At 41.4% G+C, this 16316-nt stretch overlaps 1 protein-coding gene across 3 annotated transcripts in view; it reads left to right on the top strand.

Annotated features, from left to right (window-relative positions):
* Positions 1–16316, top strand: part of DYRK1A (dual specificity tyrosine phosphorylation regulated kinase 1A) — a 2602610-nt gene that overhangs the window by 446878 nt on the left and 2139416 nt on the right. For all 3 annotated transcript variants that reach the window (XM_044071432.1, XM_044071433.1, XM_044071434.1), the window contains exon 2: positions 14039–14218. The gene's annotated coding sequence lies outside the window, so the exon portion shown is untranslated. The remainder of the gene's footprint in view (positions 1–14038; positions 14219–16316) is intronic.

Raw genomic sequence — 16316 nt, forward strand, 5'->3', positions numbered from 1 at the left:
CAGACCTTCCTAGTATCTTTGGACTTGAAGGATGTGTTTATGAATATTCCTGTACACTTTGTCTTTCAGGAAATGTCTGAGTTTGTATATGAGAAAGTCACATTTTCAGTTTTCTGCTTTGCCTGTTTGGTTTTTTACTGTCCCCAGAGTTTAGTTCTGGTGATCTTTTGCAGGACTCTGTGGAATACAGATATTCCTCTATCTAGATGATTTGCTAATTTAGGTTTCCTTGCTCCAGATTGTATTACTGCACCTCAATTTCTTTCTCACCCTTTGCCTGCAACTGGGTTTCACAGTCAGTTTCACTTGCAGCACACTTGAGACCTAGTTTTCTTGGGTTGCAGACTAGACACAAAAAAACATGCAGACCTTCTTCCCCAGGAAAAGGTGCAAAGTCTGACAACTTGCTTCAGTCCCTCTTACCTTTCCAAGCCTGCTCAGCAAGGGAGATTTTCAGAGTACTAGTTTACATGGCAGTAGCCATTCCTGTACTACTACTAGCCAGGCTGCTTATGAGAAAAATACAGTGATACTCAGAAAATGCATAGTCTTAACACTCACTCCCTGATATACACACATTCCTAATCATCTCCCTTCGTCCCACTGTCTGCATGGGGTTGGGGTTGGTGTGTCATGTTAACTGTCTCCATCTCTCTGTTCAGTGCCACTCTGCTATCTTCTTCAACACTCATGCCAGACTGTTGCAGGTCTTCTCTGAAACAATCCATCCACCACTTTGCTGGATGCCCTCAGTTCCTCTTGCCTTCTTCTTGTCCGTTCCAAATATTTTTCACCAGGTTATCTTCTGCTTTTCTGCATATGTGCCTAAACCACCCATATCTATTCTCGCTGAGCTTTTCTGTAGTAGAAGCTACTTTGGCTTCTGTTTTTATGTCCTCATTTCTTCATCTATCCTACAGAGTGCATCCTACCACCTATCTCAGGCACTTCATCTCTAGCTTCCTCAACTGCTGTGCTTTTACTGCCCATGTTTCTGTACTATAGAGTAGTATGCACCACTATTTTGTATATTTTACTTTTCAACTGCTTTGGCATACTACACCCGACACTCTGTGCCAGTTGGCTGCAGCCCCCTGATTCTAGTTTTAAACTCATTCAGACTTCCCTTCTCCTCAACCACACCTCCCAGATACTTGAAGCTGTTAACCTGTTTCACAGTTTCCCATTCTATCTCAAGTCTCAGCTTCTTCTGATTCATCCATTTGCCTCTATTACACCTGTCTTATGTGTACTCTGTTTCATCCCATGTGCCTTCAGGCTTGCATTACATTCCCCTATCCTTTGCTGAAGTTCTTGCTCAGAGTCTGCATGTAATGCCACATCATCTGCATACACCTGTGTTGTTGATCTGTCCTCTCCAACCTGTTTGTTAATGTAGTCCATCATTAATATGTACAGCAGTGGGCTCAGAGCTTAACCCCGATGCACACCCACTCCCAGTGGGAACCTGTCTGTGATACTGAACACAGTACTTGAGTCACTGGGTTCTTGTTCATAGCTTGCACTAATTCTGCCAATGTTCTGGGACTTTGAACCACTGCACAACACCCCAAATTAACTTTCGTGAGACCTTGTCATCTGCTTTCTCCAAGTCCAGGAATGCTCAGTTGGACTGTTTCCTCATTTCTAGCTTCTTAAAGGAGAACCGCACTCACAGACTCAAAAAAACATGTTTATTTCATCATGGTTTTGGTGTTTCCAACATTTTAACACCACTCTGGGACTATTTACAGTTTTTTTTTAATATTTTTATATGCAATTTCTGAGTCTGATCACATGGAGTCTAGGATCTTGAAGTAATTCTGATGGTTTAGCCTGCCTCTAGGTATCCCCCAATGCAGTGCTTGTCTGTAAAAAAAAAAAAAAAAAAAAAAAAAATTATATCACACAGGCCTCTTTCTTCCTAAAGCTCCGCTCATGTTACTGCATTGATTTTACATGCATACACTGCTGTCTTTCAGTCAGTTTTAAGTAATATTTCATGCCATTCAGTGACTACGTGAAACATAAACAGTGCAAATGCCGCAGAACAGGCTTTCAAAGTGCTTTTTACTACTGCTCCTGCTTTTTAGAATGGCTAAATTGCAGTTTTTTGTGAAGCCTGAATTTGTGCTACTTTGACTCATCTCCCATCCCCCTTCACACCTAACTTCCCTAGCTGTCAAAGTGCTAAGTATTATTTGAGCTGTTACCTGCTGTGATTGACGGCTCACAGCAGGAAGCTTGACTGGTGTACTGTTTCCTTGTTCTAGCCTTTACTTTCTGTATGGGTAGGGAAAGGACCAGGGAGCTGTGACATCACAGCATGGATGGGTTTTTAGGACAGTAGTGATGATTTCAGTTTGGGGACGGAATTGGCCAGAAAGCTACCTGTATTCATTGGCCTTGATGACATCAATCAATTGAAGACTGCAGCAAACTTTTCCAGGGTGGACTAAAGGTTTTTTGAAAGTGAAACCTTCCCAGTACAGTAAGGTACTGCTCTAGTGGAGAGAAACTTGTCAATTTAAAATGTTTTAAATGCTGTATTGTTTATTCATAGCAGGGACGGGAAGTAGGGAGAAAAAGGACAGAAATTGGAGCATTTAATAGAATCCTGTTGTACTGTAAGTATCTGAATTGTTGCAAACATTGGGTCATTTGTGCTGCAACCTGATCTGAATCCAGACTGCTCATCTCCCATCTTACTTCTATGCTGTGTATTTGTTTTAGTCACCTTCTCCAGAACCTTCATGCAGTGTGACAGGAGTTCGATATCTCTGTACTGCCCACAGTTGTGAATGTCCCCTTTGTTCTTGAACACTAGCACTAGTATGCTTATTCTCCAGTCATCTGGGATGCTCCTTTCTCTCCATACTGTTATGAGTACCCCCAGGAGCCATTTCTGTCCATCTCACATAACATCTTTATCATATCTGCTGTGGCCTTATTTAAGTCTGTTGCTTTCCATGACTTCATTTTCTTTAGTGCTGTTCTTAATTCTGTGGTGGGCTTCTCTTCTCTCATCGTAGGCAGCGTCTGTGGGGTTTTCTTTTTTATGGTGCTGCTGATACTCCTTCCATCTGCCTTTGATGTCCTTTGGACTAGTGAACAGGTTGTTGCTAGCATCTCTTATGAAGGGTGTCTAGCTTTATCTGTATGTCTTTGCCTTGCAACCTGTATAGTTTCTTAATTCCATCTACCGAGTCTCTCTTCAAAAGCTAGTAGTGTCTTTCATGCCTTATTTACTATTGCAACTCCTTTCATAGCCTTTTTCTTAGCCAGCCAGTATTCCTTCTTATTCTGACCCGTCTTTTCCATCTCCCACTTTTCCTGCATTCCTTTCTTTTGATGAATTCCTGGACTTCTGCATTCCACCACCATTCCTTGTGTTCCATACCTGGCTGTGTAACAAATCTGTTCTGTAGTCCTCATACATGCTGTTTTGTGGCACTGCCATTCTTCTTCATCTCCACCTTATTTCTTATTCTTGAGGTGCTAGAGCCCTGATTAAATTCCTTGGACTGCTGTGATTTCTCTCCGGTTAACTTCCTGGTCTTCAGCCTGGTCTCTGTTGACCTTAGAGCCTTCTCTGACCACTGCTTGCAGCTGATTGTGGCAACCAGTGGTTTATGCTGTGGGCCAACTATTTCACTGGGACTTTACAATTGCTGATTCTACCTCAGTGCCCTTTTTGTAAGAGGAGGTCTACTTAAGTTGCACGTTGGCCACACTTGTATATGATCTTTTGACTGTCTTTCTTTCTGAGCCATGTGCTTGTTGCTGTCAAGCCATTTGCCAGACAGAAGTCTAGAATGGCTTTTCCTTCTTTGTTCCGGTTATTCCATTCATACTATGTTTAAAGATCATTTGGTGGGTATCACAGGTGAATCTGTTTATGCCTGCCTCTCAGGGTGCAGGCTTCAAGTCAAATGTTGCACACTGATGCCTCTGACCAGGCTTGAGAGACATGGACAAAAACCCACAAGGCTCAAGGATGCTGGCAACCAAATGTCATGGCAGAAACATCAACTTGAAGGAGATGAGAGCTTCAGCCATCTCTGGAAACCAAGACCTCTAAAGGTATTATCAGACAACACAACAGTCATGTGGTACCTAAACAAGCAAGGAAGGACAGGAGCCTTCCAACTCTACAGGTTGACTCGGATTGCTTGTGACCTGGCTATCAAGGCAAACGTGTCTCTTTAAGTGGTATCCATCACTTCCCAGGACAGTGTCCTGGCAAATTCCCTCAGGAGGTCTATTGAAGACCCCACAAATGGATGATCAGCGGACAGGTCTTCCTAGGCATATTCCACAAGTGGGGTACACCATAGATAGATTTATTTACCTCAGAGAATAGCAAATGGCTCCCTCTTTTCTGCACAATGACTTCTTGCCCCCTGGCCTGGGGGACAGATGTCTTGTCTTTCTGGTGGATAGGATGGTTTCTTTGTTTTCCTTCCACTACCTCTGCTTCCATAAGTTTTACTTAAAATCCATAAAGAAAAAAACAAGAATGTTGCTTGTGACTCCCTCTTTATGGACAAGGCATCGTAGGTTCCTCCTCTCTGCGTTAGCCGTGAGTAATTACTACAAGCTACTCCACAAAGTGGACCCGATCATACAACAGAAGGGCTCATTGTGTTACTCCAGCCTGTCACCCCCAACCTAACCTTATGGAGATGGTAAGATTCTGATCCCTTCCAGATTCCCAATTTATAAAATGTGAAGTTCCTCTTGTTTTATCTTGTGTGAGCTCATGAAAGGAGGTTGAGAATATTCATCCTCTAAAGCCCACCTTTCAGCCTGCTTTTCCATTAACCCTCCTATTATGTCCAGGCTGGAGGTCAAGCAGTTTTTAAGAGGTCCTGCCTTTAAATCCTTTCAGAGAACCTGTGCCTCCCTCTTGGGACCTCAACTGTGTGCTGAAAAGGCTCACTCCACCTCCCTCTGAACCAGCAGCTTCCTGCGCACTCAGGTTCTGCACTTGGAAAACCAATTTTTTGGTACCTGTTACTTCTGCTAGATGGGTCTCAGCACTCCAGGCAATTATGACTATTCCCTCCATTCAATATTTTCCATAAGTACAGATTGTTCCTGAGGGTCACTTCTGTGATGCCCCAACACTGGCCCATTAATCATGGAGCCTCAATCCTCACCACTGGCAACAGTGGGGGATGTGCACACTGGGAGGATGACAAGTTCACACAGTAAAGTGCCGTTTCCCTTAAGAGCACACACAGACTACAGTCAGTGTGGGGCTGGTTTCTCTCTCTTTCTCTAGATCCCCAGTAAGACTCCCCACTGGTACAGCTGTAGAGCTGAGTCCTTAGCCAGGGTTCCAAGCCAAGTCCTCCAACACTTTCTCTGTCCAACCAGTGCTTCATGTCCCTGCCCAAGTAACTGACACACACACTGCCTTGGAGATTTGTTTCACACACACACACACACACACACACACACACACACACACACACACACACACGGCTGCCACAGGTTTACTAGCTGTGCTCCCTTCTACTCAGACTATAAGGTAGTTATCACTGCCACCAGACCCCCTTATCAGCTACTTTAAGGTCCTTAAAGGATGTCCAATCCTACTTGTGTAATGTTACTATTAATCCAAATGGTAGTTTGACCAAGAGCAAGGCTATTAGGAGTGGCCCATAGTGTCACCAAATATATATACAAGTACTCTAAATGTTTAAATCTGTTTCAAATATCAGCCACAAAGGTAGGTTTAAATATATTTAATAATAAAAGAACAAGAAAATACTCAGTAAATCATCAAAGTAACTCCAGAATTCAAAATCACAGGAAATATTTAAAACAACATTGCAGGATAGTCTCAAATAAATGAATAAAAAAAAAAAAACATGTAAACTATACTTCACTATATTCCTAGCTGTATCTAAGAGAACTTACTGTACCCTAGACTTACTCATAACAAGACAAGTGTGGTGAATGGATCTTCTAGCTGATGATGTTGCCAGGTCAAAGACTGGTACAAAATGCACAGTCACTCTCTCGGAGAATTCTTAAATTAATATCAAATATTACTGCTGGGATACTTGCAGCATGACATCAATTTTTGTCACCTAACTTCAGTTCCCAGGCTGAACAACCATTGCTAGAAACTGCTAGCATTTAGCATATCCCTGTGAAAATACATAGCCTTTAGATGTTTGTAACTGCTGGAAGACATAAAACACAAAACAATGCAGAAGGCTCCCTAGTTTTAGACATCCTGTCTACTTGCTGCACTGAAACTGAAGTATAACATTTATTTTATGGTGCAGTTACAAAACAATTTAATTTAAACTGTTTTACTGACGTTTTGCAAGTTAACCTTCTATGTGCCACTTCCCACTGTTAAAACATATATATTTACACAGTTACAATAGTTTATATACATTTCTGTTATTTTCCAGTAGAGTACACTGTGGCTACATCTTTTAAGCTCAGTACCATACTAACCCTGTTCAACGCACAGTTCTGTACCAGCAGTTTAATATACACAAAACATACAGTTCTAATACATTTGTAGCACAAGCATATGACTTGTGTTGATATTCACAAATGACTTATAATTATTTACAAAATTCCAGATAGCTGTGGTAAACGAGGTGTCCCTCAATCAGGTCATCAGCCTACCTACTTCCTTTCCCAACCCACAGAACAGGGGTGAAAGAATTCTGCTTCCTCTGGATGTGCACAGACTGCTCATATTTTACTTGGACGAGATTGTCTAATTGTAAGTCAGACCAACTGTTTGTTTCCTTCCAGGACTCTAATTTGGGCCAGCCAGTATCCAAACAAGAGTATTAATAGCTGGATTTCTAGGTCCATCTATTATAATTATCGTGGCAAATCCTTGCCCTGTTTCTCAAAGGCTTATTCTGCTAGAGCAGTGGCCTCTTCTGGAGCTTTCTACAAGGTAGTAGATTTCAGGCTAATTCTGGAAGCAGCTACTTGGTCTTCAGTATGCACTTTTACTAAGCATTACAATGTAGATGCCTTTTCCAAATCCAGAGCTGCCTTTTCCAAATCCAGAGCTGCCTTCGCCAGGCCCGTCCTTTCTGAACTCTTAGACCAGTGATTCCCAAACTTTTATGGGTCGAGACCCACTTTCAAGAATGGTAATTTTTTTGCAATCCACTACTCACTTCTAATGCATATTTTAAAAGAGCTGGATCATGGTCAAAATGGTCCTAGGCAGGGTACTAGATTGCCCCCCCCTCTGAGCACCCCCTCCTGCAGCAGCCCCCTCCCAGCCATTCCACTGTCCCAGTACTTGGCTATTTATCCCCAGTTACCATGAACACTGTTCAAACCTGTCAGTGTGCATACTGTTTTCTTATTTATTTCTACAGTGACTTCAGATATTGAAATAAAATGCACAAACACTGATAGCCGTTTGCTAAACAAACAATACAGTCTCGCAATGAAACAGACTTGGCATGAGCAGTAAACTTCTCTGCCATTGAAACTTACATTCACTGAAACAGTATTAAAACCCACATTCAAATAAAATGCATCTGGCCAGTGGAGAATTAAGTTTATCTTTTGGGCTATTTTCAAACATAGGCTCCTTGCACACATTTTTAGGGCCACACATACATGTATGTGTTCTCTGATTCACCTTCCTGATTGTATTAAATTATATTCCTTGTATAATACAGCGCCACTTAGTGTGTTTTAATTTTGCAGTTTTGAACATTTTTCCAGTAAGCAGTGAAACAATGTATGAACCACTAGTGCCAAAACTGCTCACTTCTGAACATTTTAACCATAAAAGATCACTCAAACTTCTGTCATTACATTCCACCAGTTTCTGTCAATAAGCACAATCTCTGCAGAAATAAAATCCATCTGAATAATTCCACAGTGAAAAGATTTGTAACTAAGGCTGATACTGGCAAACAACTTTACTTTGTATTTCATCTACAAATTCAGTGCCTGCTATCCTTGAAGAATTAATTGCCTATGTTACATTAAAGAAAAATTGGTAAGCTGTTAATATTGCAATAGGGAATGACTTGAGAAGCCAACGTGTTCGTAGTGCCAGGCATCTTATACAAAGGAGGACACTCTCAGGAATGCAGATCCTCTATCCCCCCTTCTCTGTACTCTCTCTCTCTCTCTCTCTCACACACACACACACACACACACACACACACACACACACACACACACACACACACACACACACACACACACACACACACACCTACCTACCTTCTCTCTGCTCTCACACAACAGTACACACACACACACACACACACACACACACACACACACACACACACACACACACACCATCTCTGTCATACAGCAATACACACACACTGTCTCTCATACAAACAGAATGGCTAGTGTAAGTTACATACACAGTACACTTGGAAAAATGTAACACTCCAACTGTAGCCAAAAAACAGACTCTCCAGTGTAGTGACAATGTTGGTAATTCCTCTTATTGAAATAAAAATCACACAGTGCAGGTAAAATGAAGTTGTAAGATAAAATACATCCAAAAACAACCACAGTCAAGCGCTTTCGTCAATAAGACTTCATCAGAACTGTTTGTGAATGCAAAAATACATCCTAATAAAGGAAAGTTTTTTTAGAGTGGGTACAATGTTGTTTAATGATTTTAATAATAAACTGGAAGTTTTGATTGGGGAGAGTGTTCTTTATTAGGATGTATTTTTGCATTCACACAGTTCTGATGAAGTCTTATTGACGAAAGATAAACATGCACCCAAACGGTCTATTAGAATGAAGTCTAAAACAGCCCCCTGGCTGTCAAAAGACACTAGGCAAAAGATATTGCTTGGGAATAAATCTTGGGCTAAATGGAGAGCTACCAGATCTATCCCTGAGCAAGAAAACTTTAGAAAGCTGAGAAATATCACAAAAAAAGCCATACTCACAGATAAAAAGAACTACTATTATAAACTCCAGCAAACTCACCATAACAATCCTCAAACGTTTTGGTCAGGGATTAATACACTCCTTCACCCTGGCCACTCTAGCACACCAACTCCACAAGGAGCTGATAATAGTACTCCCCAGGAAACTGCCAATGCCCTCAATTCCTTCTTTACTGACACCATACAATCCCTAGCCCGTCAACTATCCACAGACAATTCTAGTCTCCCGATCTCCTTACCTGGTACTCTACCAACCTTCCAACTACAACCCATCCCTACTTCTTACATCCAAAAAATCATCCAAAATCTTAAGCCATGTACTCCCTCTGCAGACCAATTACCCACAGAATACCTGCAAAAAGCAGCTAAATCAGTTGCCTACCCTATTTCCATCCTTATCAATAGAACTCTAACTGAGGGAATCATCCCAGACATCTGGAAAACCTCCCACATAATCCCCTTACATAAAGGTGGTAACTCTAATAATTTTTTCCAATTACAGGCCCATAGCTCTCTTATCTCCCTTAGCAAAGGTTATGGAAAAAATGTTTTCACCATCAGTTAATAAACCACTTAACCAAACACAACATTTTAGCTAACTGCCAACATGGTTTTAGACCATTTCATAGTGCCACCACAGCTCTCCTTTCGTTCACCAACTCTATCAACTGCAACCGTAATAACAATTGCCTCACTTCAGCACTCTTTATTGACATATCAAAAGCTTTTGACATATCAAAAGCTTTTGACATGGTAAACCACCCCTTACTCATAAAGACCCTTGAATCCCTCTCTCTAGGCACCTGGTTCAAGTCTTACCTTAACAATAGGCAACAAGCAGTTCTCTGGGAAAGTAAGCTATCTTCCCACCTGCCCGTCTCCCTTGGGGTCCCTCAGGTCTGTATTCTAGGACCTCTACTTTTCTCCTTGTTCATTAATGACCTCCACTCAGCAGTCCCTCAAGCCACCTGCATACAATATGCAGACTATTCTACACTCATCTGCTCTGCCAACTCCACATCTGAACTACATTCCCTAACCCAAAAAGTATTCAGCACAGTAGAGACTTGGTTCTTGAAACATTGTCTCATTTTGAATGCCAAAAAGACCAAACTCTTACTCTTCACACCTTCCAGTAAGTCCTCCCCCATAAACTTCACAATTAAATCCAACAATGATACCATTTTAGCCCCAAACTGCTAGGTATCACAATTGATAACCTCACCTTCAATAACCATATTAACACCACCATTAAAACAGTAAATAGAAAGATGGGCTCCTTGTATAGAGTAAAACCCTTCTTAACTCCAGCATTCCGAACTACAATTGCCCACTCCCATTTAATCTCAACTCTTCTATATGCTTCACCCATATATACTAACCTAAAAAAAATAATCTGGTCAAACTAGCTAACTCCTATAATAATATAGCCAGATTTGCCGCTGGAAACCCTTTTAGAACACACCATTGTCAGAACTTACAGCTAGACTGGTTAGAATTAAACAACATTTTGAAACTATCCCAACTTACCATTGTTCATAAGATATTTTACCAACCTAACACCCCTATACTTTCCGACCTTATTACTCCCTATAGGAACCTCAACTCCTTACGATCCTCTAGTAACCTTCTTGCTAGTACTAGCAAGTCAAACAACTTGGCAGGGGACTCCTTGTTCTCCAATACTGCAGGAAAAAATTGGAATCTTCTACCACCAGATCTGACTTTACAACCCTCCCTGCAGCTCTTTAAACAAAGGCTCAAAAAACATCTTAAAACTCACTGGGTATGTTCCTGTTGCAACCCTGACTAATTTCTCTGCTCTCTCTACTGCTATCTCTGTACTGTCTCCTCATACCAATCTTTACTACTTCACCCCTCCAGAAGGAGTATTTATCTCTAGTAAATTAAACTACCTATGTTAGTAATGTAATTCCTCTGAATGTACTGTATCTTATCTCAGATATCCTTTTTGCACAGTGACTAGTGTATTCTGTATGTCTATAGAACATTAATGTCAGTTTTTCCTCTCATTAATACTCATGACTAAGTATTCTTAACATCCTTTCTTTGTATAATTTGTACTTGTTATATTTAAGTGTTTTATTATCTCTGTGTTACTATTGGAGCTTTCTCCCCGGGCCTCCACTGAAAATGGAAATCTATCCAGCTGGACTAGCCTGGTTAACAAATGTAAAATAAAATAAATAAAATTAAACATTGTCACTACACTGGAGAGTCTGGTTTTTCGCTACAGTTGGAGTGTTACTTTTTTCCCCCAAGTGTTTTCTTTAAACACTCTGACACCAGAATTCGTTATTGGTGTACATGCACACACTTTCTCTTCCATACATAAATAAATGGAACTGCTAGTTTAAATTCTATATATACCACACGCACACGTACACGTGCACTTACCTTCTGTATAAACAGAATGGGTAGTTTAAATTCCATGCATGAGTGCAGAATGGGTTTACATCCGTGTTGGTGTGGATACGACACACGGGTGATACTCCTTAAAGTAGATGATGCCACCAACGCGGTGTTAAGAAGTACTTTTTTATGTTGAAGCCTTCTGACCAGAGTGGGCCCTCATAGCCACAGGGCCCTAGGTGACTGTCTAGGTTGCCTAGTGCTGGATCAGGCTAATAACTTATTACTTTAATATTTAACATGACCCATCCAAAATCAGCTTGCGACCCACACTTTGGGAACCTGTGTCTTAGACAGGTCTCAAAATTCTCAGCCATCCACCATTTTACTCTTGTAAGCTTTGTAATTACCCATCTGTTTGGATTACTGCAACACTAATTTCAGTCAAGGCATAGTATGGTTATGTAAGAACTTACCATAACAGTAGTTGTCCTATTAATCATTATTGCATTATTCCTTCCCATCCACCTTTACCCTTGTTTTCCTTTTTATCCTTCCTTTTACTCTTCTGCCTTGGTTGGCAGCATCTGGAACTGATAGGGGCCTTTCTTTTCTCCTGTATTCCCCTCCCAACTGACCACTTTCTTCCTAGATGTCTTTGGGTTGCTGATTTTGAGATAGTAGGAGGATTTACACTTTTACATGCAGTAATGTACCCCATATGCTCACAGTCTGAGGTGATCATTTAGGCATTTGGCTAATAGAAGGTTTAAGCTTTGGTGCCCCATATGGATGTCAGTGGTAAAATCCTGTTTGGAATTCTGCAGTTGTGATCAGTAGGACATTTACTGATAAGGGCTTACACAACTGTACTTTACCCCTGGGTAGTTGACTTCCCGAAGGATGCAGTAATGCATTTTTTGGCATTTAGTTTCAGTCCATGATTTTGACACCAATTTGGGACAAACCTTCCTGCAGGATGGCTAAAAGAGCTTGTAATCATCTGCAAATTTAGTCATCCAGAACCCTTTAGTATTGGCCTTTACTTCAGAGAAGTAAATCCCAAACAGGAGAACTCCCAGCATAGAACCCTCAGGTCTGCACTGGTGACTGGTCTGTTTGTGGAGGTAACTTCCCTATTCTGATTTCCTGCATCCTATCTGAGAGCCATTTTGGCAATCCAGTGGGTGACATAGCAGTTTATTCCCATTTTAATTAACTTTTCCACTATGCCTGAGGGGAGATTGTTATTAGCTTTGGCCGGGTTGAGGTATGCCATGTGTACTCTTTTACTTTCATCTGTTACTTTGGTGACCTTTTCAAAAGTTCACCAGGTTGAATAAGCATGATCTGCCCTTGACAAATCCAAACTGCTGTGAGTCCAGTGTTTGGAGTCTCCCTATGTCCTGTTTTGATTAGTTTCATTATAAATCTTTCCATAGTTTAGTTCCATTATAAGTCTTTCCATAGTTTTGCATATGAGACTGGTCAGACTTATGGGTTTGTAATTTTCTGAGTCTGTGGAAGGTCCTCCCTTATGGAGGGGAATGACTAGCTCTTCTCCAGTCACTTGGTGCAAAACCTGTATGGTGGGCGAGGGCAAACAGTGTAGTTACGGATGACAAAAATCATGCTTCATGCTATTTAAGATGCATCCAGGAATATTGTCAGGACCCATCGGATTCAATATTTTTAGCTTTTTATAATGTTTTTAGGACTTGGTCTTGTGATAGCTGGTGGCGACTCAGTTTTAGGTATATCTTGGGGGACAAACAGAGGGGAGAGATCGGTACAGTTCGAACTGAATTTATCAGTCAGTAGATTGGATATAATCCAGCCTCCGTGTAGGCAACTTCTTTAACAATCAGCTCAATGCATGACTGTGTTCTGCTTTTGAGATTATTAGCATTATTATTTTAGCATCAGACTTGTTTTAGGTGGATTTTATTAAGCTCTTGAGTTTGTTTCACTGAAGAGGACTCTAGCATTCTGGGATTTTTTATTCTTTCTTCTGCTCAAAATCATCTTCTTTGTATTTTGAGGTCTGTTGATATTATGGTTCCACCATGTGGGTTTTATTTCTGGGGTGTACTCTGCACTTGTTTCTACCATAGCTGCATCTTTGTAGCTGTATACATGCTGGTGTAGTGTGTTGGTGTACTGTTCCATGTACTCAGTAGAGTTAACTGAGTTTGGTGGGTATTTGAAGCTTGCCAATATATCATTTAGGAGTAGGTAGTTTCTTGGAGAAATTTCCAGAAGTGGCTTTGGTGGAAGTGATCTCTGGTTTGAGTTTGATTTCAAAGGAGACTGCTTTATGTTCCGATCTAACGTGATGAAAATAGGTAAGGGGCGGTGCAGTTATAGTACATTATTTGACATAATGGTGCATGTGTGGCTTTTGCTTTCTTCTAGTAGAGATCTACTCAGAGTTTGTTGTGAGTACGCATATTTTTGTGCACTTCCTGTAGCCTTTTTGCTAGAATACCAATATAAGTTTTTGAGAAAAACGTAAATACAGTTAGAATGTTAATAGTTTCAACTGATGTATAACATGAGATGTGTTGCATAAAAGTGCACGTTAATAAGTAGATTAGCAGTTTGGTTTGTTTTCACATCTGACCAAGGGAAAGAAGTAGGAGTTGTGTGTGCTGGAAAGTTTAGTGACTGCTTCTTGGGAAATGGTTAATTTGAAGGTTAAGCAGTCTTATCCTTATTTCCTCCATTAGGTCTGTCTTAAAAAAAGAAGAAAGAATTTCATGTCCGGCTTGAGTTAAAAGTATCAGAGATGCCATTTCAAATCTTACAACATAAAATCATAGATCTACAACAAAGGGGCAGGATTGACAGTGGAATGCACTGAATCCTTACTGCAACTTAAATCGGATTGACAGCTGGATTCAGGGAAGGTAAGGACATTTTCTTAACTTCAGTTTTGTCTACAACATCAACTATTGCTGAAGTATCTGGGAATGTTTAGTTTTAGTAGTGTGTAAGATAACCGAGTCATCCGAGTGTCTTGGCAGGTATGGCATATCCTTAAAGGAGCTGGGGTGTGGAAATTGTGTGTGTGTGTGTGTGTGTTTGTGTGCGCGCATTGTACTGTGTTGTACTAATTTGCTGGAGACTTCTGAACTCTGTGTCAGTTTTTTTTCTTTTGGCAGTCTGATTTCTTGCACTGGAAATGATGCTTTTGTTTGGTGGGAGGTGTAGCAAGGTCTATCTTTAGCTTCCCTCAACTGTTTTATTTTTAGATACTTGATAATATGTTCTGTATTTTGTGGGTGGATCTACTGCACCTGTGTGCAGTTGCCTTTTCGCAGCCTATGCTCTAAGTGTATTATGCCTTGGTTTATGGAGTCCACAAGATGAAGACAAAGGAAGGCATTAACAAAATTTTAGTGCTGTAGGCTGTCCCTGGCGCTGAGGTAGAGTGACAATATGGGCAGCCTCTTGACTGTACTCTTCCTTTGGAAAAAAATTGCTAAAGCATTTTTTTTTTCAAGGAAAGGTTTAAGAAAATTAGTCCGATCTCACTAAGTTTTCACTGACAGATCCTCTGATTTGTTAGAGGAAGCTTCCTTCATAGTTGCATCACTAAATCTCATATGTACTAGGACTGCACTGCATATATTGCTTTCCCAGGCTGCCAGAGACCCATCCCATCTCTTAATGAGCTGTGTTGCATAGCCTTATAAATCTTTTTTGGAGTGCTTGGATTTGAGATGAGAATGGTCCCAGGCTGCATTATTACTTTTTTGTATTTTCGTATTGATGCAGAGAATAGTCTAAGCTTTTTCATTAGTTATTTTTATTCCTACGATAATTTCTAAAAAAATTGTCTCCTTTTTGAGTACTTTGAGGTCTTGATTGGATTGATTGCTTTTCCTTCTAACTTCCAGTCTTGTAGGAGTAAGAATATATACTCTGTGCTAACAGAGTATAGTCTGTCAGGCTACCTCCTCCTATTTTATAATTTATTTATTTATTTAACATTTGATCTGAAGTAGGGACTTCATTTGTCAGCAACCTGTGGGTCTTGGATTCGATATCGGATCCGAGCCGGCAACTTGTTTCAAGCTATTGGATCCGAGCTCCTAGCTCCTGCCCTCACCCATAATCACCTGCCAACCCTCCATGACCCCAGATCTAGTTTGCCGCGCTTGTGGATAGCTGGATTCCATTGAGCTCAAGAAAAAAATCGTCAGTTAAGTGTGTTTTTCTGTCAAATTCTCTTCCTTATTTTAAAAAAATAAAGTGTGTAAGAGTTAGGTACCCTGTAGTGTAAAAATATTTCTTTTACTTAGTTTTTTTCCCTCCCTTCGCTGGTCGTTAGTGTGTGTGTGTTGTGTTTTTGGGGCCTGTGTGTTTGTGTAACACTACCTTTTTTTCCTTTAAGTATGGCTGAGGCCCCAAAAGCCATTTTTTCTAAATGTACCGAGTGTGGCCATAAGCTCTACCCGGCTGATGGCCACACTCTGTGCATTCGGTGCCTTGGGGTTGAACACCTTACCTCAGGCTGTACCATTTGTGCAGTGTTCAACCCCAGGGCACTGAAAGAGCGGAGGTCGAAGCTGGTCCTGGCGGGACTTTTGCCCCCGGACTCTGCTCCGGCCTCCGCTGCTCCCGTGGCACTACCACAGGCTGTGGTTGTTGCCAATCCTGTCCCCCTTCCTTCAGCTGGGACTCAAACTCCTGCTAAAGCGCCGGAGGACAGGGAGGCCAGGAGGGAGAAACAGAGGGAGAAGTACCACAAGCGGCGGGCCGAGGCCACCGCTTCGGCCCCGCCAGCTAAGCGGGCTTCTCCCTCCACTGCTTCTAGGTCTCCTCGGCTCAGATCCCCTTGTTTCTCCCCAGGGCCCGAGGAGGAGGAGGCCCGATCTCCATCGAGGTCATCGAGGCGGCATTCCAGGCCTGCCTCGGTGTCCTCTTCGAGATCAACGTTCAGCATGTCTGATGCAGACTTGGACCGGATGATGCGAAGATTCATCCAGGCCCAGCTGCAGA

The sequence above is a fragment of the Protopterus annectens genome, chromosome 5.part0 (assembly GCF_019279795.1).
Source record: "Protopterus annectens isolate FY-2018-M chromosome 5.part0, PAN1.0, whole genome shotgun sequence".
Classification (NCBI taxonomy): domain Eukaryota; kingdom Metazoa; phylum Chordata; order Ceratodontiformes; family Protopteridae; genus Protopterus; species Protopterus annectens.